This window comes from Leuresthes tenuis, unplaced genomic scaffold (assembly GCF_036924035.1).
Source record: "Leuresthes tenuis unplaced genomic scaffold, fLeuTen1.0.hap1 SCAF_1, whole genome shotgun sequence".
NCBI lineage: Eukaryota > Metazoa > Chordata > Actinopteri > Atheriniformes > Atherinopsidae > Leuresthes > Leuresthes tenuis.
Genome location: NW_027325355.1, coordinates 44,656,626 through 44,676,152, shown reverse-complemented (window position 1 = coordinate 44,676,152; position 19,527 = coordinate 44,656,626). Strand labels below are relative to the sequence as shown.

Here is a 19,527-nt window from a genome sequence, read left to right as displayed (position 1 = left end):
AACCAGATAATTGCAGAGAAAGGCTTATGTGTAGTGGGCACATCTTCTTCCCTGACGTGATTATTCTCTGCAGCTGAAACTGAGACTCTCAGATCACTTCGTGTCTGCCAACAAAGCAGCAGAAGCTGAAGATGACCAACTTCCTCATGTGTCACAGGGTGATCAGACGTTGCAACAAAAGACATTCGGGTGGTCCAGAGAAGAGATAAAGCTTACAGCACCTGGTATTCCCAAGCAGTCTCCCACCCAAGTACTAACCAGGCCAACCGTGCTTGGCTTCCGAGATCAGACGAGGTCAGGCATGTTCAGGGTGGTGTGGCCGTAAGCGACAATGTCTGTGACAAATGTGCATTATATAGGTACTGGAATCATACGGTTCCTCTATGTAACCAGATAATTGCAGAGAAAGGCTTATGTGTAGTGGGCACATCTTCTTCCCTGACGTGATTATTCTCTGCAGCTGAAACTGAGACTCTCAGATCAATTCGTGTCTGCCAACAAAGCAGCAGAAGCTGAAGATGACTAACTTCCTCATGTGTCACAGGGTGATCAGACGTTGCAACAAAAGACATTCAGGTGGTCCAGAGAAGAGATAAAGCTTACAGCACCTGGTATTCCCAAGCAGTCTCCCACCCAAGTACTAACCAGGCCAACCGTGCTTGGCTTCCGAGATCAGACGAGGTCAGGCATATTGAGGGTGGTGTGGCCGTAAGCAACAATGTCTGTGACAAATGTGCATTATATAAGTACAGGAATCATACGGTTCCTCTATGTAACCAGATAATTGCTGAGAAAGGCTGATGTGTAGTGGGCACATCATCTTCCCTGACGTGATTATTCTCTTCAGCTGAAACTGAGACTCTCAGATCACTTCGTGTCTTCCAACAAAGCAGCAGCAGCTGAAGATGACCAACTTCCTCATGTGTCACAGGGTGATCAGACGTTGCAACAAAAGACATGCAGGTTGTAGAGAGAAGAGAAAACGCTTACAGCACCTGGTATTCCCAAGCAGTCTCCCATTGAAGTACTAACCAGGCCCAACCCTCCTTAGCTTCCGAGATCAGACGAGGTCGGGCATATTCAGGGTGGTGTGGCCGAAAGTAACAATGTCTGTGACAAATGTGCATTATATAAGTACTGGAATCATACACTTCCTCTATGTAACCAGATAATTTCCGAGAAAGGCTCACTTGTTATGGGCACATCTTCTTCCCTGATGTGATCATTCTCTGCAGCTGAAACTGAGACTCTCAGATCACTTCGTGTCTGCCAACAAAGCAGCAGCAGCTGAAGATGACCAACTTCCTCATGTGTCACAGGGTGATCAGACGTTGCAACAAAAGACATGCAGGTGGTAGAGAGAAGAGAAAAAGCTTACAGCACCTGGTATTCCCAAGAGGTCTTCCATCCAAGTACTAACCAGGCCCAAAACTCCTTGGCTTCCAAGATCAGACGAGGTCGGGCATATTCAGGGTGGTGCGGCCGTAAGCAACAATAGCTGTGACAAATGTGCATTATATAGGTACTGGAATCATACACTTCTTCTATGTAACCAGATAATTGCAGAGAAAGGCTGACTTGTAGTGGGCACATCTTCTTCCCTGATGTGATTATTCTCTGCAGCTGAAACTGAGACTCTCAGATCACTTCGTGTCTAACAACAAAGAAGCAGCAGCTGCTGAAGATGACCAACTTCCTCATGTGTCACAGGATGATCAGACGTTGCAACAAAAGACATGCAGGTGGTAGAGAGAAGAGAAGAAGCTTACAGCACCTGGTATTCCCAAGTAGTCTCCCATCCAAGTACTAAGCAGGCTCAACCCTGCTTGGCTTCCGAGATCAGACGAGGTCGGGCATGTTCAGGGTGGTGTGGCCGTAAGCAACAATGTCTCTGACAAATGTGCATTATATAGGTACTGGAATCATACGGTTCCTCTATGCAACCAGATAATTGCCGAGAAAGGCTGATAAGTAGTGGGCACATCTTCTTCCCTGACGTGATTATTCTCTCGAGCTGAAACTGAGACTCTCAGATCACTTTGTGTCTGCCAACAAAGCAGCAGAAGCTGAAGATGACCAACTTCCTCATGTGTCACAGGGTGATCAGACATTGCAACAAAAGACATGCAGGTTGTAGAGAGAAGAGAAAAAGCTTACAGCACCTGGTATTCGCAAGCGGTCTCCCATTCAAGAACTAACCAGGCCCAACCCTGCTTGGCTTCCGAGATCAGACGAGGTCGAGCTTATTCAGGGTGGTGTGGCTGTAAGCAACAATATCTGGTACAAATGTGTATTATATAGGTACTGGAATCATACACTTCCTCTATGTAACCAGATAATTGCCGAGAAAGGCTGACTCTTAGTGGGCACATCTTCCTCCTTGATGTGATTATTCTCTGGAGCTGAAACTGAGACTCTCAGATCACTTCATGTCTGCCAACAAAGCAGCAGCAGCAGCTGAAGATGATCAACTTCCTCATGTGTCACAGGGTGATCAGACGTTGCAACAAAAGACATGCAGGTTGTAGAGAGAAGAGAAAAAGCTTACAGCAAATGGTATTTTCAAGCAGTCTCCCACCCAAGTACTAACCAGAACCAACCCTGCTTGGCTTCCGAGATCAGACGAGGTCAGGCATATTGAGGGTGGTGTGGCCGTAAGCAACAATGTCTGTGACAAATGTGCATTATATAAGTACAGGAATCATACGGTTCCTCTATGCAACCATATAATTGCCAAGAAAGGCTGATATGTAGTGGGCACATCTTGTTCCCTGACGTGATTATTCTCTTCAGCTGAAACTGAGACTCTCAGATCACTTCGTGTCTTCCAACAAAGCAGCAGCAGCTGAAGATGACCAACTTCCTCATGTGTCACAGGGTGATCAGACGTTGCAACAAAAGACATGCAGGTTGTAGAGAGAAGAGAAAACGCTTACAGCACCTGGTATTCCCAAGCAGTCTCCCATTGAAGTACTAACCAGGCCCAACCCTCCTTAGCTTCCGAGATCAGACGAGGTCGGGCATATTCAGGGTGGTGTGGCCGAAAGTAACAATGTCTGTGACAAATGTGCATTATATAAGTACTGGAATCATACACTTCCTCTATGTAACCAGATAATTTCCGAGAAAGGCTCACTTGTTATGGGCACATCTTCTTCCCTGATGTGATCATTCTCTGCAGCTGAAACTGAGACTCTCAGATCACTTCGTGTCTGCCAACAAAGCAGCAGCAGCTGAAGATGACCAACTTCCTCATGTGTCACAGGGTGATCAGACGTTGCAACAAAAGACATGCAGGTGGTAGAGAGAAGAGAAAAAGCTTACAGCACCTGGTATTCCCAAGAGGTCTTCCATCCAAGTACTAACCAGGCCCAACCCTCCTTGGCTTCCAAGATCAGACGAGGTCGGGCATATTCAGGGTGGTGCGGCCGTAAGCAACAATAGCTGTGACAAATGTGCATTATATAGGTACTGGAATCATACACTTCTTCTATGTAACCAGATAATTGCAGAGAAAGGCTGACTTGTAGTGGGCAAATCTTCTTCCCTGATGTGATTATTCTCTGCAGCTGAAACTGAGACTCTCAGATCACTTCGTGTCTAACAACAAAGAAGCAGCAGCTGCTGAAGATGACCAACTTCCTCATGTGTCACAGGATGATCAGACGTTGCAACAAAAGACATGCAGGTGGTAGAGAGAAGAGAAGAAGCTTACAGCACCTGGTATTCCCAAGTAGTCTCCCATCCAAGTAATAAGCAGGCTCAACCCTGCTTGGCTTCCGAGATCAGACGAGGTCGGGCATGTTCAGGGTGGTGTGGCCGTAAGCAACAATGTCTCTTACAAATGTGCATTATATAGGTACTGGAATCATACGGTTCCTCTATGCAACCAGATAATTGCCGAGAAAGGCTGATAAGTAGTGGGCACATCTTCTTCCCTGACGTGATTATTCTCTCGAGCTGAAACTGAGACTCTCAGATCACTTTGTGTCTGCCAACAAAGCAGCAGAAGCTGAAGATGACCAACTTCCTCATGTGTCACAGGGTGATCAGACATTGCAACAAAAGACATGCAGGTGGTAGAGAGAAGAGAAAAAGCTTACAACACCTGGTATTCCGAAGAGGTCTTCCATCCAAGTACAAACCAGGCCCAACCCTGCTTGGCTTCCGAGATCAGACGAGGTCGGGCATGTTCAGGGTTGTGTGGCCGTAAGCAACAATGTCTCTGACAAATGTGCATTATATAGGTACTGGAATCATACGGTTCCTCTATGCACCCAGATAATTGCAGAGAAAGGCTGATGTGTAGCGGGCATATCATCTTCTCTGATGTGATCATTCTCTGCAACTGAAACTGAGACTCTCAGATCACTTCGTGTCAGCCAACAAAGCAGCAGCAGCTGAAGATGACCAACTTCCTCATGTGTCACAGGGTGATCAGACGTTGCAACAAAAGACATGCAGGTGGTAGAGAGAAGAGAAAAAGCTTACAGCACCTGGTATTCCCAAGAGGTCTTCCATCCAAGTACTAACCACGCCCAACCCTCCTTGGCTTCCAAGATCAGACGAGGTCGGGCATATTCAGGGTGGTGCGGCCGTAAGCAACAATAGCTGTGACAAATGTGCATTATATAGGTACTGGAATCATACACTTCTTCTATGTAACCAGATAATTGCAGAGAAAGGCTGACTTGTAGTGGGCACATCTTCTTCCCTGATGTGATTATTCTCTGCAGCTGAAACCGAGACTCTCAGATCACTTCGTGTCTAACAACAAAGAAGCAGCAGCTGCTGAAGATGACCAACTTCCTCATGTGTCACAGGATGATCAGACGTTGCAAGAAAAGACATGCAGGTGGTAGAGAGAAGAGAAGAAGCTTACAGCACCTGGTATTCCCAAGCAGTCTCCCATCCAAGTACTAAGCAGGCTCAACCCTGCTTGGCTTCCGAGATCAGATGAGGTCGGGCATGTTCAGGGTGGTGTGGCCATAAGCAACAATGTCTCTGACAAATGTGCATTATATAGGTACTGGAATCATACGGTTCCTCTATGCAACCAGATAATTGCCGAGAAAGGCTGATGTGTAGCGGGCATATCATCTTCTCTGATGTGATCATTCTCTTCAGCTGAAACTGAGACTCTCAGATCACTTCGTGTCTGCCAACAAAGCAGCAGAAGCTGAAGATGACCAACTTCCTCATGTGTCACAGGGTGATCAGACGTTGCAACAAAAGACATGCAGGTGGTAGAGAGAAGATAAAAAGCTTAAGGCACCTGGTATTCCCAAGCGGTCTACTATTCAAGCACTAACCAGGCGCAACCCTGCTTGGCTTCCGAGATCAGACGAGGTCGGGCTTATTCAGGGTGGTGTGGCCGTAAGCAACTATATCGGTGACAAATGTGCATTATATAGGTACTGGAATCATACACTTCCTCTGTGTAACCAGATAATTGCCGAAAAAGGCTGACTTGTAGTGGGTTCATCTTCCTCCTTGATGTGATTATTCTCTTCAGCTGAAACTGAGACTCTCAGATCACCTTGTGTCTATCAACAAAGCAGCAGCAGCTGAAGATGACCAACTTCTTCACGTGTCACAGGGTGATCAGACGTTGCAACAAAAGACATGCAGGTGGTAGAGAGAAGAGAAAAAGCTTACAACACCTGGTATTCCGAAGAGGTCTTCCATCCAAGTACAAACCAGGCCCAACCCTGCTTGGCTTCCGAGATCAGACGAGGTCTGGCTTATTCAGGGTGGTGTGGCCGTAAGCAACAATGTCTCTGACAAATGTGCATTATATAGGTACTGGAATCATACGGTTCCTCTATGCAACCAGATAATTGCCGAGAAAGGCTGATGTGTAGCGGGCAAATCATCTTCTCTGATGTGATCATTCTCTGCAACTGAAAGTGAGACTCTCAGATCACTTTGTGTCAGCCAACAAAGCAGGAGCAGCTGAAGATGACCAACTTCCTCATGTGTCACAGGGTGATCAGATGTTGCAACAAAAGACATGCAGGTTGTAGAGAGAAGAGAAAACACTTACAGCACCTGGTATTCCCAAGCAGTCTCCCATCCAAGTACTAAGCAGGCTCAACGCTGCTTGGCTTCCGAGATCAGACGAGGGCGGGTATGTTCAGGGTGGTGTGGCCGTAAGCAACAATGTGTCTGACAAAAGTGCATTATATTAGTACAGGAATCATACGGTTCCTCTATGTAACCAGATAATTGCTGAGAAAGGCTGATGTGTAGTGGGCACATCTTCTTCCCTGACGTGATTATTCTCTTCAGCTGAAACTGAGACTCTCAGATCACTTCGTGTCTTCCAACAAAGCAGCAGCAGCTGAAGATGACCAACTTCCTCATGTGTCACAGGGTGATCAGACGTTGCAACAAAAGACATGCAGGTTGTAGAGAGAAGAGAAAACGCTTACAGCACCTGGTATTCCCAAGCAGTCTCTCATCAAAGTACTAACCAGGCCCAACCCTCCTTGGCTTCTGAGATCAGACGAGGTCAGACATATTCAGGGTGGTTTGGCCGTAAGCAACAATCTCTGTGACAAATGTGCATTATATAGGCAATGGAATCATATGGTTCCTCTATGTAACAAGATAATTGCCAAAAAAAGGCTGATATATAGTGGGCACATCTTGTTCCCTGACGTGATAATTTTCTCCGGCTGAAAATGAGACTCTAAGATCACTTCGTGTCTGCCAACAAAGCAGCAGCAGCTGAAAATGACCAACTTCCTCATGTGTCACAGGGTGATCAGACGTTGCAACAAAAGACATGCAGGTGGTTGAGAGAAGAGAAAAAGCTTACAGCACCTGGTATTCCCAAGCGGTCTCCCATCCAAGTACTAACCAGGCCCAACCGTGCTTGGCTTCCAAGATCAGACGAGGTTGGGCATATTCAGGGTGGTGTGGCCGTAAGTAACAACGTCTGTGACAAATGTGCATTATATAGGTACTGGAATCATACGGTTCCTCTATGCAACCATATAATTGCCAAGAAAGGCTGATATGTAGTGGGCACATCTTGTTCCCTGACGTGATCATTTTCTCCAGCTGAAAATGAGACTCTAAGATCACTTCGTGTCTGCCAACAAAGCAGCAGAAAATGAAGATGACCAACTTCCTCATGTGTCACAGGGTGATCAGACGTTGCAACAAAAGACATGCAGGTGGTTGAGAGAAGAGAAAAAGCTTACATCACCTGATAATCCCAAGCGGTCTCCCATCCAAGTACTAACCAGGCCCAACCCTGCTTGGCTTCCGAGATCAGACGAGGTCAGGCATGTTCCGGGTGGTGTGGCCGTAAGCAGCAATGTCTCTGACAAATGTGCATTATATAGGTACTGGAATCATACGGTTCCTCTATGCAACCAGATAATTGCCGAGAAAAGCTGATGTGTAGCGGGTAAATCATCTTCTCTGATGTGATCATTCTCTGCAACTGAAACTGAGACTCTCAGATCACTTTGTGTCTGCCAACAAAGCAGCAGCAGCTGAAGATGACCAACTTCCTCATGTGTCACAGGGCGATCAGACGTTGCAACAAAAGACATGCAGGTGGTAGAGAGAAGAGAAAAAGCTTACAGCACCTGGTATTCCCAAGCGGTCTCTCATCAAAGTACTAACCAGGCCCAACCCTCCTTGGCTTCTGAGATCAAACGAGGTCAGACATATTCAGGGTGGTTTGGCCGTAAGCAACAATCTCTGTGACAAATGTGCATTATATAGGCAATGGAATCATATGGTTCCTCTATGTAACAAGATAATTGCCGAAAAAGGCTGATATATAGTGGGCACATCTTGTTCCCTGACGTGATAATTTTCTCCAGCTGAAAATGAGACTCTAAGATCACTTCGTGTCTGCCAACAAAGCAGCAGCAGCTGAAGATGACCAACTTCCTCATGTGTCACAGGGTGATCAGACGTTGCAACAAAAGACATGCAGGTGGTTGAGAGAAGAGAAAAAGCTTACAGCACCTGGTATTCCCAAGCGGTCTCCCATCCAAGTACTAACAAGGCCCAACCCTGCTTGGGTTCTGAGATCAGACGAGGTCGGGCATATTCAGGGTGGTGTGGCCGTAAGTAACAATGTCTGTGACAAATGTGCATTATATAGGTACTGGAATCATACGGTTCCTCTATGCAACCAGATAATTGCCGAGAAAGGCTGATGTGTAGCGGGCAAATCATCTTCTCTGATGTGATCATTCTCTGCAACTGAAACTGAGACTCTCAGATCACTTTGTGTCAGCCAACAAAGCAGGAGCAGCTGAAGATGACCAACTTCCTCATGTGTCACAGGGTGATCAGATGTTGCAACAAAAGACATGCAGGTTGTAGAGAGAAGAGAAAACACTTACAGCACCTGGTATTCCCAAGCAGTCTCCCATCCAAGTACTAAGCAGGCTCAACGCTGCTTGGCTTCCGAGATCAGACGAGGGCGGGTATGTTCAGGGTGGTGTGGCCGTAAGCAACAATGTGTCTGACAAAAGTGCATTATATTAGTACAGGAATCATACGGTTCCTCTATGTAACCAGATAATTGCTGAGAAAGGCTGATGTGTAGTGGGCACATCTTCTTCCCTGACGTGATTATTCTCTTCAGCTGAAACTGAGACTCTCAGATCACTTCGTGTCTTCCAACAAAGCAGCAGCAGCTGAAGATGACCAACTTCCTCATGTGTCACAGGGTGATCAGACGTTGCAACAAAAGACATGCAGGTTGTAGAGAGAAGAGAAAACGCTTACAGCACCTGGTATTCCCAAGCAGTCTCTCATCAAAGTACTAACCAGGCCCAACCCTCCTTGGCTTCTGAGATCAGACGAGGTCAGACATATTCAGGGTGGTTTGGCCGTAAGCAACAATCTCTGTGACAAATGTGCATTATATAGGCAATGGAATCATATGGTTCCTCTATGTAACAAGATAATTGCCAAAAAAAGGCTGATATATAGTGGGCACATCTTGTTCCCTGACGTGATAATTTTCTCCAGCTGAAAATGAGACTCTAAGATCACTTCGTGTCTGCCAACAAAGCAGCAGCAGCTGAAGATGACCAACTTCCTCATGTGTCACAGGGTGATCAGACGTTGCAACAAAAGACATGCAGGTGGTTGAGAGAAGAGAAAAAGCTTACAGCACCTGGTATTCCCAAGCGGTCTCCCATCCAAGTACTAACCAGGCCCAACCGTGCTTGGCTTCCAAGATCAGACGAGGTTGGGCATATTCAGGGTGGTGTGGCCGTAAGTAACAATGTCTGTGACAAATGTGCATTATATAGGTACTGGAATCATACGGTTCCTCTATGCAACCATATAATTGCCAAGAAAGGCTGATATGTAGTGGGCACATCTTGTTCCCTGACGTGATCATTTTCTCCAGCTGAAAATGAGACTCTAAGATCACTTCGTGTCTGCCAACAAAGTAGCAGAAAATGAAGATGACCAACTTCCTCATGTGTCACAGGGTGATCAGACGTTGCAACAAAAGACATGCAGGTGGTTGAGAGAAGAGAAAAAGCTTACATCACCTGATAATCCCAAGCGGTCTCCCATCCAAGTACTAACCAGGCCCAACCCTGCTTGGCTTCCGAGATCAGACGAGGTCAGGCATGTTCCGGGTGGTGTGGCCGTAAGCAGCAATGTCTCTGACAAATGTGCATTATATAGGTACTGGAATCATACGGTTCCTCTATGCAACCAGATAATTGCCGAGAAAAGCTGATGTGTAGCGGGTAAATCATCTTCTCTGATGTGATCATTCTCTGCAACTGAAACTGAGACTCTCAGATCACTTTGTGTCTGCCAACAAAGCAGCAGCAGCTGAAGATGACCAACTTCCTCATGTGTCACAGGGCGATCAGACGTTGCAACAAAAGACATGCAGGTGGTAGAGAGAAGAGAAAAAGCTTACAGCACCTGGTATTCCCAAGCGGTCTCTCATCAAAGTACTAACCAGGCCCAACCCTCCTTGGCTTCTGAGATCAAACGAGGTCAGACATATTCAGGGTGGTTTGGCCGTAAGCAACAATCTCTGTGACAAATGTGCATTATATAGGCAATGGAATCATATGGTTCCTCTATGTAACAAGATAATTGCCGAAAAAGGCTGATATATAGTGGGCACATCTTGTTCCCTGACGTGATAATTTTCTCCAGCTGAAAATGAGACTCTAAGATCACTTCGTGTCTGCCAACAAAGCAGCAGCAGCTGAAGATGACCAACTTCCTCATGTGTCACAGGGTGATCAGACGTTGCAACAAAAGACATGCAGGTGGTTGAGAGAAGAGAAAAAGCTTACAGCACCTGGTATTCCCAAGCGGTCTCCCATCCAAGTACTAACCAGGCCCCACCCTGCTTGGCTTCCAAGATCAGACGAGGTTGGGCATATTCCGGGTGGTGTGGCCGTAAGTAACAATGTTTGTGACAAATGTGCATTATATAGGTACTGGAATCATACGGTTCCTCTATGCAACCATATAATTGCCAAGAAAGGCTGATATGTAGTGGGCACATCTTGTTCCCTGACGTGATCATTTTCTCCAGCTGAAAATGAGACTCTAAGATCACTTCGTGTCTGCCAACAAAGTAGCAGAAAATGAAGATGACCAACTTCCTCATGTGTCACAGGGTGATCAGACGTTGCAACAAAAGACATGCAGGTGGTTGAGAGAAGAGAAAAAGCTTACATCACCTGATAATCCCAAGCGGTCTCCCATCCAAGTACTAACCAGGCCCAACCCTGCTTGGCTTCCGAGATCAGACGAGGTCAGGCATGTTCCGGGTGGTGTGGCCGTAAGCAGCAATGTCTCTGACAAATGTGCATTATATAGGTACTGGAATCATACGGTTCCTCTATGCAACCAGATAATTGCCGAGAAAAGCTGATGTGTAGCGGGTAAATCATCTTCTCTGATGTGATCATTCTCTGCAACTGAAACTGAGACTCTCAGATCACTTTGTGTCTGCCAACAAAGCAGCAGCAGCTGAAGATGACCAACTTCCTCATGTGTCACAGGGCGATCAGACGTTGCAACAAAAGACATGCAGGTGGTAGAGAGAAGAGAAAAAGCTTACAGCACCTGGTATTCCCAAGCGGTCTCTCATCAAAGTACTAACCAGGCCCAACCCTCCTTGGCTTCTGAGATCAAACGAGGTCAGACATATTCAGGGTGGTTTGGCCGTAAGCAACAATCTCTGTGACAAATGTGCATTATATAGGCAATGGAATCATATGGTTCCTCTATGTAACAAGATAATTGCCGAAAAAGGCTGATATATAGTGGGCACATCTTGTTCCCTGACGTGATAATTTTCTCCAGCTGAAAATGAGACTCTAAGATCACTTCGTGTCTGCCAACAAAGCAGCAGCAGCTGAAGATGACCAACTTCCTCATGTGTCACAGGGTGATCAGACGTTGCAACAAAAGACATGCAGGTGGTTGAGAGAAGAGAAAAAGCTTACAGCACCTGGTATTCCCAAGCGGTCTCCCATCCAAGTACTAACCAGGCCCCACCCTGCTTGGCTTCCAAGATCAGACAAGGTTGGGCATATTCCGGGTGGTGTGGCCGTAAGTAACAATGTTTGTGACAAATGTGCATTATATAGGTACTGGAATCATACGGTTCCTCTATGCAACCATATAATTGCCAAGAAAGGCTGATATGTAGTGGGCACATCTTGTTCCCTGACGTGATAATTTTCTCCAGCTGAAAATGAGACTTTAAGATCACTTCGTGTCTGCCAACAAAGCAGCAGAAAATGAAGATGACCAACTTCCTCATGTGTCACAGGGTGATCAGACGTTGCAACAAAAGACATGCAGGTGGTTGAGAGAAGAGAAAAAGCTTACAGCACCTGATAATCCCAAGCGGTCTCCCATCCAAGTACTAACCAGGCACAACCCTGCTTGGCTTTCGAGATCAGACGAGGTCGGGCATATTCAGGGTGGTGTGGCCGTAAGCAACAATGTCTCTGACAAATGTAAATTGTATAGGTACTGGAATCATACGTTTCCTCTATATAACCAGATAATTGCAGAGAAAGGCTGATAAATAGTGGACACATCTTCTTCCCTGACGTGATTATTCTCTCCAGCTGAAAATGAGACTCTCAGATCACTTCGTGTCTGCCAACAAAGCAGCAGCAGCTGAAGATGACCAACTTCCTCATGTGTCACAGGGCGATCAGACGTTGCAACAAAATACATGCAGGTGGTAGAGAGAAGAGAAAAAGATTACATCACCTGGTATTCCCAAGCGGTGTCCCATCAAAGTACTAACCAGAACCAGCCCTCCTTGGCTTCCGAGATCAGACAAGGTCAGACATATTCAGGGTGGTTTGTCCGTAAGTAACAATCTCTGTGACAAATGTGCATTATATAGGCAATGGAATCATACACTTCCTCTATGTAACCAGATAATTGCCGAGAAAGGCTGATATGTAGTGGGCACATCTTCTTCCCTGACGTGATAATTCTCTCCAGCTGAAAATGAGACTCTCAGATCACTTTGTGTCTGCCAACAAAGCAGCAGCAGCTGAAGATGACCAACTTCCTCATGTGTCACAGGGTGATCAGACGTTGCAACAAAAGACATGCAGGTGGTAGAGAGAAGAGAAAAAGCTTACAGCACCTGGTATTCTCAAGCAGTCTTCCATCCAAGTACTAACCAGGCCCAAACCTGCTTGACTTCCAAGATCAGACAAGGTCGGGCTTATTCAGGGTGGTGTGGCCGTAAGCAACAATATCTGTGACAAATGTGCATTATATAGGTACTGGAATCATACACTTCCTCTATGTAACCAGATAATTGCCCAGAAAGGCTGACTTGTAGTGGGCACATCTTCTTCCCTGATGTGATTATTCTCTGCAGCTGAAATTGACACTCTCAGATCACTTCGTGTCTGCCAACAAAGACGCAAAAGCAGCTGAAGATGACCAACTTCCTCATGTGTCACAGGAGGATCAGACGTTGCCACAAAAGACATGAAGGTGGTAGAGAGTAGAGAAAAAGCTTACAGCACCTGGTATTCCCAAGTGGTCTCCCATGCAAGTACTAACCAGGCCCAACCCTGCTTGGCTTCCAAGATCAGACGAGGTCAGGCATGTTCCGGGTGGTGTGGCCGTAAGCAGCAATGTCTCTGACAAAAGTGCATTATATTAGTACAGGAATCATACGGTTCCTCTATGTAACCAGATAATTGCTGAGAAAGGCTGATGTGTAGTGGGCACATCTTCTTCCCTGACGTGATTATTCTCTTCAGCTGAAACTGAGACTCTCAGATCACTTCGTGTCTTCCAACAAAGCAGCAGCAGCTGAAGATGACCAACTTCCTCATGTGTCACAGGGTGATCAGACGTTGCAACAAAAGACATGCAGGTTGTAGAGAGAAGAGAAAACGCTTACAGCACCTGGTATTCCCAAGCAGTCTCTCATCAAAGTACTAACCAGGCCCAACCCTCCTTGGCTTCTGAGATCAGACGAGGTCAGACATATTCAGGGTGGTTTGGCCGTAAGCAACAATCTCTGTGACAAATGTGCATTATATAGGCAATGGAATCATATGGTTCCTCTATGTAACAAGATAATTGCCAAAAAAAGGCTGATATATAGTGGGCACATCTTGTTCCCTGACGTGATAATTTTCTCCAGCTGAAAATGAGACTCTAAGATCACTTCGTGTCTGCCAACAAAGCAGCAGCAGCTGAAGATGACCAACTTCCTCATGTGTCACAGGGTGATCAGACGTTGCAACAAAAGACATGCAGGTGGTTGAGAGAAGAGAAAAAGCTTACAGCACCTGGTATTCCCAAGCGGTCTCCCATCCAAGTACTAACCAGGCTCCAACCGTGCTTGGCTTCCAAGATCAGACGAGGTTGGGCATATTCAGGGTGGTGTGGCCGTAAGTAACAATGTCTGTGACAAATGTGCATTATATAGGTACTGGAATCATACGGTTCCTCTATGCAACCATATAATTGCCAAGAAAGGCTGATATGTAGTGGGCACATCTTGTTCCCTGACGTGATCATTTTCTCCAGCTGAAAATGAGACTCTAAGATCACTTCGTGTCTGCCAACAAAGCAGCAGAAAATGAAGATGACCAACTTCCTCATGTGTCACAGGGTGATCAGACGTTGCAACAAAAGACATGCAGGTGGTTGAGAGAAGAGAAAAAGCTTACATCACCTGATAATCCCAAGCGGTCTCCCATCCAAGTACTAACCAGGCCCAACCCTGCTTGGCTTCCGAGATCAGACGAGGTCAGGCATGTTCCGGGTGGTGTGGCCGTAAGCAGCAATGTCTCTGACAAATGTGCATTATATAGGTACTGGAATCATACGGTTCCTCTATGCAACCAGATAATTGCCGAGAAAAGCTGATGTGTAGCGGGTAAATCATCTTCTCTGATGTGATCATTCTCTGCAACTGAAACTGAGACTCTCAGATCACTTTGTGTCTGCCAACAAAGCAGCAGCAGCTGAAGATGACCAACTTCCTCATGTGTCACAGGGCGATCAGACGTTGCAACAAAAGACATGCAGGTGGTAGAGAGAAGAGAAAAAGCTTACAGCACCTGGTATTCCCAAGCGGTCTCTCATCAAAGTACTAACCAGGCCCAACCCTCCTTGGCTTCTGAGATCAAACGAGGTCAGACATATTCAGGGTGGTTTGGCCGTAAGCAACAATCTCTGTGACAAATGTGCATTATATAGGCAATGGAATCATATGGTTCCTCTATGTAACAAGATAATTGCCGAAAAAGGCTGATATATAGTGGGCACATCTTGTTCCCTGACGTGATAATTTTCTCCAGCTGAAAATGAGACTCTAAGATCACTTCGTGTCTGCCAACAAAGCAGCAGCAGCTGAAGATGACCAACTTCCTCATGTGTCACAGGGTGATCAGACGTTGCAACAAAAGACATGCAGGTGGTTGAGAGAAGAGAAAAAGCTTACAGCACCTGGTATTCCCAAGCGGTCTCCCATCCAAGTACTAACAAGGCCCAACCCTGCTTGGGTTCTGAGATCAGACGAGGTCGGGCATATTCAGGGTGGTGTGGCCGTAAGTAACAATGTCTGTGACAAATGTGCATTATATAGGTACTGGAATCATACGGTTCCTCTATGCAACCAGATAATTGCCGAGAAAGGCTGATGTGTAGCGGGCAAATCATCTTCTCTGATGTGATCATTCTCTGCAACTGAAACTGAGACTCTCAGATCACTTTGTGTCAGCCAACAAAGCAGGAGCAGCTGAAGATGACCAACTTCCTCATGTGTCACAGGGTGATCAGATGTTGCAACAAAAGACATGCAGGTTGTAGAGAGAAGAGAAAACACTTACAGCACCTGGTATTCCCAAGCAGTCTCCCATCCAAGTACTAAGCAGGCTCAACGCTGCTTGGCTTCCGAGATCAGACGAGGGCGGGTATGTTCAGGGTGGTGTGGCCGTAAGCAACAATGTGTCTGACAAAAGTGCATTATATTAGTACAGGAATCATACGGTTCCTCTATGTAACCAGATAATTGCTGAGAAAGGCTGATGTGTAGTGGGCACATCTTCTTCCCTGACGTGATTATTCTCTTCAGCTGAAACTGAGACTCTCAGATCACTTCGTGTCTTCCAACAAAGCAGCAGCAGCTGAAGATGACCAACTTCCTCATGTGTCACAGGGTGATCAGACGTTGCAACAAAAGACATGCAGGTTGTAGAGAGAAGAGAAAACGCTTACAGCACCTGGTATTCCCAAGCAGTCTCTCATCAAAGTACTAACCAGGCCCAACCCTCCTTGGCTTCTGAGATCAGACGAGGTCAGACATATTCAGGGTGGTTTGGCCGTAAGCAACAATCTCTGTGACAAATGTGCATTATATAGGCAATGGAATCATATGGTTCCTCTATGTAACAAGATAATTGCCAAAAAAAGGCTGATATATAGTGGGCACATCTTGTTCCCTGACGTGATAATTTTCTCCAGCTGAAAATGAGACTCTAAGATCACTTCGTGTCTGCCAACAAAGCAGCAGCAGCTGAAGATGACCAACTTCCTCATGTGTCACAGGGTGATCAGACGTTGCAACAAAAGACATGCAGGTGGTTGAGAGAAGAGAAAAAGCTTACAGCACCTGGTATTCCCAAGCGGTCTCCCATCCAAGTACTAACCAGGCCCAACCGTGCTTGGCTTCCAAGATCAGACGAGGTTGGGCATATTCAGGGTGGTGTGGCCGTAAGTAACAATGTCTGTGACAAATGTGCATTATATAGGTACTGGAATCATACGGTTCCTCTATGCAACCATATAATTGCCAAGAAAGGCTGATATGTAGTGGGCACATCTTGTTCCCTGACGTGATCATTTTCTCCAGCTGAAAATGAGACTCTAAGATCACTTCGTGTCTGCCAACAAAGCAGCAGAAAATGAAGATGACCAACTTCCTCATGTGTCACAGGGTGATCAGACGTTGCAACAAAAGACATGCAGGTGGTTGAGAGAAGAGAAAAAGCTTACATCACCTGATAATCCCAAGCGGTCTCCCATCCAAGTACTAACCAGGCCCAACCCTGCTTGGCTTCCGAGATCAGACGAGGTCAGGCATGTTCCGGGTGGTGTGGCCGTAAGCAGCAATGTCTCTGACAAATGTCCATTATATAGGTACTGGAATCATACGGTTCCTCTATGCAACCAGATAATTGCCGAGAAAAGCTGATGTGTAGCGGCTAAATCATCTTCTCTGATGTGATCATTCTCTGCAACTGAAACTGAGACTCTCAGATCACTTTGTGTCTGCCAACAAAGCAGCAGCAGCTGAAGATGACCAACTTCCTCATGTGTCACAGGGCGATCAGACGTTGCAACAAAAGACATGCAGGTGGTAGAGAGAAGAGAAAAAGCTTACAGCACCTGGTATTCCCAAGCGGTCTCTCATCAAAGTACTCACCAGGCCCAACCCTCCTTGGCTTCTGAGATCAAACGAGGTCAGACATATTCAGGGTGGTTTGGCCGTAAGCAACAATCTCTGTGACAAATGTGCATTATATAGGCAATGGAATCATATGGTTCCTCTATGTAACAAGATAATTGCCGAAAAAGGCTGATATATAGTGGGCACATCTTGTTCCCTGACGTGATAATTTTCTCCAGCTGAAAATGAGACTCTAAGATCACTTCGTGTCTGCCAACAAAGCAGCAGCAGCTGAAGATGACCAACTTCCTCATGTGTCACAGGGTGATCAGACGTTGCAACAAAAGACATGCAGGTGGTTGAGAGAAGAGAAAAAGCTTACAGCACCTGGTATTCCCAAGCGGTCTCCCATCCAAGTACTAACCAGGCCCAACCCTGCTTGGCTTCCAAGATCAGACGAGGTTGGGCATATTCCGGGTGGTGTGGCCGTAAGTAACAATGTTTGTGACAAATGTGCATTATATAGGTACTGGAATCATACGGTTCCTCTATGCAACCATATAATTGCCAAGAAAGGCTGATATGTAGTGGGCACATCTTGTTCCCTGACGTGATAATTTTCTCCAGCTGAAAATGAGACTTTAAGATCACTTCGTGTCTGCCAACAAAGCAGCAGAAAATGAAGATGACCAACTTCCTCATGTGTCACAGGGTGATCAGACGTTGCAACAAAAGACATGCAGGTGGTTGAGAGAAGAGAAAAAGCTTACAGCACCTGATAATCCCAAGCGGTCTCCCATCCAAGTACTAACCAGGCACAACCCTGCTTGGCTTTCGAGATCAGACGAGGTCGGGCATATTCAGGGTGGTGTGGCCGTAAGCAACAATGTCTCTGACAAATGTAAATTGTATAGGTACTGGAATCATACGTTTCCTCTATATAACCAGATAATTGCAGAGAAAGGCTGATAAATAGTGGACACATCTTCTTCCCTGACGTGATTATTCTCTCCAGCTGAAAATGAGACTCTCAGATCACTTCGTGTCTGCCAACAAAGCAGCAGCAGCTGAAGATGACCAACTTCCTCATGTGTCACAGGGCGATCAGACGTTGCAACAAAATACATGCAGGTGGTAGAGAGAAGAGAAAAAGATTACATCACCTGGTATTCCCAAGCGGTGTCCCATCAAAGTACTAACCAGAACCAGCCCTCCTTGGCTTCCGAGATCAGACAAGGTCAGACATATTCAGGGTGGTTTGTCCGTAAGTAACAATCTCTGTGACAAATGTGCATTATATAGGCAATGGAATCATACACTTCCTCTATGTAACCAGATAATTGCCGAGAAAGGCTGATATGTAGTGGGCACATCTTCTTCCCTGACGTGATAATTCTCTCCAGCTGAAAATGAGACTCTCAGATCACTTTGTGTCTGCCAACAAAGCAGCAGCAGCTGAAGATGACCAACTTCCTCATGTGTCACAGGGTGATCAGACGTTGCAACAAAAGACATGCAGGTGGTAGAGAGAAGAGAAAAAGCTTACAGCACCTGGTATTCCCAAGCAGTCTTCCATCCAAGTACTAACCAGGCCCAAACCTGCTTGACTTCCAAGATCAGACAAGGTCGGGCTTATTCAGGGTGGTGTGGCCGTAAGCAACAATATCTGTGACAAATGTGCATTATATAGGTACTGGAATCATACACTTCCTCTATGTAACCAGATAATTTCCCAGAAAGGCTGACTTGTAGTGGGCACATCTTCTTCCCTGATGTGATTATTCTCTGCAGCTGAAATTGACACTCTCAGATCACTTCGTGTCTGCCAACAAAGACGCAAAAGCAGCTGAAGATGACCAACTTCCTCATGTGTCACAGGAGGATCAGACGTTGCCACAAAAGACATGAAGGTGGTAGAGAGTAGAGAAAAAGCTTACAGCACCTGGTATTCCCAAGCAGTCTCTCATCAAAGTACTAACCAGGCCCAACCCTCCTTGGCTTCTGAGATCAGACGAGGTCAGACATATTCAGGGTGGTTTGGCCGTAAGCAACAATCTCTGTGACAAATGTGCATTATATAGGCAATGGAATCATATGGTTCCTCTATGTAACAAGATAATTGCCAAAAAAAGGCTGATATATAGTGGGCACATCTTGTTCCCTGACGTGATAATTTTCTCCAGCTGAAAATGAGACTCTAAGATCACTTCGTGTCTGCCAACAAAGCAGCAGCAGCTGAAGATGACCAACTTCCTCATGTGTCACAGGGTGATCAGACGTTGCAACAAAAGACATGCAGGTGGTTGAGAGAAGAGAAAAAGCTTACAGCACCTGGTATTCCCAAGCGGTCTCCCATCCAAGTACTAACCAGGCCCAACCGTGCTTGGCTTCCAAGATCAGACGAGGTTGGGCATATTCAGGGTGGTGTGGCCGTAAGTAACAATGTCTGTGACAAATGTGCATTATATAGGTACTGGAATCATACGGTTCCTCTATGCAACCATATAATTGCCAAGAAAGGCTGATATGTAGTGGGCACATCTTGTTCCCTGACGTGATCATTTTCTCCAGCTGAAAATGAGACTCTAAGATCACTTCGTGTC

At 46.0% G+C, this 19,527-nt stretch overlaps 5 non-coding genes and 43 pseudogenes across 5 annotated transcripts; all 48 read right to left on the bottom strand.

Annotated features, from left to right (window-relative positions):
* Window positions 1-209: 209 nt before the first annotated feature.
* LOC140289591 (5S ribosomal RNA) lies at window positions 210-327 on the bottom strand (annotated as a pseudogene).
* Window positions 328-596: 269 nt separating this feature from the next.
* Window positions 597-714, bottom strand: LOC140293480 (5S ribosomal RNA; annotated as a pseudogene).
* Window positions 715-983: 269 nt separating this feature from the next.
* Window positions 984-1,102, bottom strand: LOC140273041 (5S ribosomal RNA; annotated as a pseudogene).
* Window positions 1,103-1,371: 269 nt separating this feature from the next.
* On the bottom strand, window positions 1,372-1,490 carry LOC140293559 (5S ribosomal RNA; annotated as a pseudogene).
* Window positions 1,491-1,762: 272 nt separating this feature from the next.
* Window positions 1,763-1,881, bottom strand: LOC140296930 (5S ribosomal RNA; annotated as a pseudogene).
* Window positions 1,882-2,150: 269 nt separating this feature from the next.
* Window positions 2,151-2,269, bottom strand: LOC140308310 (5S ribosomal RNA; annotated as a pseudogene).
* Window positions 2,270-2,541: 272 nt separating this feature from the next.
* On the bottom strand, window positions 2,542-2,660 carry LOC140296666 (5S ribosomal RNA; annotated as a pseudogene).
* Window positions 2,661-2,929: 269 nt separating this feature from the next.
* LOC140273033 (5S ribosomal RNA) lies at window positions 2,930-3,048 on the bottom strand (annotated as a pseudogene).
* A 269-nt stretch (window positions 3,049-3,317) lies between these two features.
* Window positions 3,318-3,436, bottom strand: LOC140311821 (5S ribosomal RNA; annotated as a pseudogene).
* A 272-nt stretch (window positions 3,437-3,708) lies between these two features.
* On the bottom strand, window positions 3,709-3,827 carry LOC140277162 (5S ribosomal RNA; annotated as a pseudogene).
* A 269-nt stretch (window positions 3,828-4,096) lies between these two features.
* On the bottom strand, window positions 4,097-4,215 carry LOC140276397 (5S ribosomal RNA; annotated as a pseudogene).
* Window positions 4,216-4,484: 269 nt separating this feature from the next.
* LOC140289500 (5S ribosomal RNA) lies at window positions 4,485-4,603 on the bottom strand (annotated as a pseudogene).
* Window positions 4,604-4,875: 272 nt separating this feature from the next.
* On the bottom strand, window positions 4,876-4,994 carry LOC140302719 (5S ribosomal RNA; annotated as a pseudogene).
* A 269-nt stretch (window positions 4,995-5,263) lies between these two features.
* LOC140296037 (5S ribosomal RNA) lies at window positions 5,264-5,382 on the bottom strand (annotated as a pseudogene).
* A 269-nt stretch (window positions 5,383-5,651) lies between these two features.
* Window positions 5,652-5,770, bottom strand: LOC140278599 (5S ribosomal RNA; annotated as a pseudogene).
* A 269-nt stretch (window positions 5,771-6,039) lies between these two features.
* LOC140294618 (5S ribosomal RNA) lies at window positions 6,040-6,158 on the bottom strand (annotated as a pseudogene).
* A 269-nt stretch (window positions 6,159-6,427) lies between these two features.
* On the bottom strand, window positions 6,428-6,546 carry LOC140290755 (5S ribosomal RNA; annotated as a pseudogene).
* Window positions 6,547-6,816: 270 nt separating this feature from the next.
* LOC140298888 (5S ribosomal RNA) lies at window positions 6,817-6,935 on the bottom strand. Its single transcript, XR_011914487.1, has one exon. It is a non-coding gene; the product is annotated as a 5S ribosomal RNA (ribosomal RNA).
* Window positions 6,936-7,204: 269 nt separating this feature from the next.
* On the bottom strand, window positions 7,205-7,323 carry LOC140288816 (5S ribosomal RNA; annotated as a pseudogene).
* Window positions 7,324-7,592: 269 nt separating this feature from the next.
* LOC140274058 (5S ribosomal RNA) lies at window positions 7,593-7,711 on the bottom strand (annotated as a pseudogene).
* A 269-nt stretch (window positions 7,712-7,980) lies between these two features.
* Window positions 7,981-8,099, bottom strand: LOC140274409 (5S ribosomal RNA; annotated as a pseudogene).
* A 269-nt stretch (window positions 8,100-8,368) lies between these two features.
* LOC140294617 (5S ribosomal RNA) lies at window positions 8,369-8,487 on the bottom strand (annotated as a pseudogene).
* A 269-nt stretch (window positions 8,488-8,756) lies between these two features.
* On the bottom strand, window positions 8,757-8,875 carry LOC140290754 (5S ribosomal RNA; annotated as a pseudogene).
* Window positions 8,876-9,145: 270 nt separating this feature from the next.
* On the bottom strand, window positions 9,146-9,264 carry LOC140298887 (5S ribosomal RNA). The gene has a single exon (XR_011914486.1). It is a non-coding gene; the product is annotated as a 5S ribosomal RNA (ribosomal RNA).
* A 269-nt stretch (window positions 9,265-9,533) lies between these two features.
* Window positions 9,534-9,652, bottom strand: LOC140288814 (5S ribosomal RNA; annotated as a pseudogene).
* A 269-nt stretch (window positions 9,653-9,921) lies between these two features.
* Window positions 9,922-10,040, bottom strand: LOC140274054 (5S ribosomal RNA; annotated as a pseudogene).
* Window positions 10,041-10,309: 269 nt separating this feature from the next.
* On the bottom strand, window positions 10,310-10,428 carry LOC140300058 (5S ribosomal RNA; annotated as a pseudogene).
* Window positions 10,429-10,697: 269 nt separating this feature from the next.
* Window positions 10,698-10,816, bottom strand: LOC140288813 (5S ribosomal RNA; annotated as a pseudogene).
* A 269-nt stretch (window positions 10,817-11,085) lies between these two features.
* On the bottom strand, window positions 11,086-11,204 carry LOC140274049 (5S ribosomal RNA; annotated as a pseudogene).
* A 269-nt stretch (window positions 11,205-11,473) lies between these two features.
* On the bottom strand, window positions 11,474-11,592 carry LOC140317039 (5S ribosomal RNA; annotated as a pseudogene).
* A 269-nt stretch (window positions 11,593-11,861) lies between these two features.
* Window positions 11,862-11,980, bottom strand: LOC140272252 (5S ribosomal RNA; annotated as a pseudogene).
* Window positions 11,981-12,637: 657 nt separating this feature from the next.
* LOC140290865 (5S ribosomal RNA) lies at window positions 12,638-12,756 on the bottom strand (annotated as a pseudogene).
* Window positions 12,757-13,028: 272 nt separating this feature from the next.
* Window positions 13,029-13,147, bottom strand: LOC140303652 (5S ribosomal RNA; annotated as a pseudogene).
* Window positions 13,148-13,416: 269 nt separating this feature from the next.
* LOC140290753 (5S ribosomal RNA) lies at window positions 13,417-13,535 on the bottom strand (annotated as a pseudogene).
* Window positions 13,536-13,805: 270 nt separating this feature from the next.
* Window positions 13,806-13,925, bottom strand: LOC140317812 (5S ribosomal RNA; annotated as a pseudogene).
* A 269-nt stretch (window positions 13,926-14,194) lies between these two features.
* On the bottom strand, window positions 14,195-14,313 carry LOC140288812 (5S ribosomal RNA; annotated as a pseudogene).
* Window positions 14,314-14,582: 269 nt separating this feature from the next.
* On the bottom strand, window positions 14,583-14,701 carry LOC140274044 (5S ribosomal RNA; annotated as a pseudogene).
* A 269-nt stretch (window positions 14,702-14,970) lies between these two features.
* LOC140274398 (5S ribosomal RNA) lies at window positions 14,971-15,089 on the bottom strand (annotated as a pseudogene).
* Window positions 15,090-15,358: 269 nt separating this feature from the next.
* LOC140294616 (5S ribosomal RNA) lies at window positions 15,359-15,477 on the bottom strand (annotated as a pseudogene).
* A 269-nt stretch (window positions 15,478-15,746) lies between these two features.
* Window positions 15,747-15,865, bottom strand: LOC140290752 (5S ribosomal RNA; annotated as a pseudogene).
* Window positions 15,866-16,135: 270 nt separating this feature from the next.
* On the bottom strand, window positions 16,136-16,254 carry LOC140298886 (5S ribosomal RNA). Its single transcript, XR_011914485.1, has one exon. It is a non-coding gene; the product is annotated as a 5S ribosomal RNA (ribosomal RNA).
* Window positions 16,255-16,523: 269 nt separating this feature from the next.
* On the bottom strand, window positions 16,524-16,642 carry LOC140288811 (5S ribosomal RNA; annotated as a pseudogene).
* A 269-nt stretch (window positions 16,643-16,911) lies between these two features.
* Window positions 16,912-17,030, bottom strand: LOC140289011 (5S ribosomal RNA; annotated as a pseudogene).
* A 269-nt stretch (window positions 17,031-17,299) lies between these two features.
* Window positions 17,300-17,418, bottom strand: LOC140299014 (5S ribosomal RNA). The gene has a single exon (XR_011914603.1). It is a non-coding gene; the product is annotated as a 5S ribosomal RNA (ribosomal RNA).
* Window positions 17,419-17,687: 269 nt separating this feature from the next.
* Window positions 17,688-17,806, bottom strand: LOC140272247 (5S ribosomal RNA; annotated as a pseudogene).
* Window positions 17,807-18,463: 657 nt separating this feature from the next.
* LOC140289314 (5S ribosomal RNA) lies at window positions 18,464-18,582 on the bottom strand (annotated as a pseudogene).
* Window positions 18,583-18,854: 272 nt separating this feature from the next.
* Window positions 18,855-18,973, bottom strand: LOC140288331 (5S ribosomal RNA; annotated as a pseudogene).
* A 270-nt stretch (window positions 18,974-19,243) lies between these two features.
* Window positions 19,244-19,362, bottom strand: LOC140298885 (5S ribosomal RNA). Its single transcript, XR_011914484.1, has one exon. It is a non-coding gene; the product is annotated as a 5S ribosomal RNA (ribosomal RNA).
* Window positions 19,363-19,527: the final 165 nt, after the last annotated feature.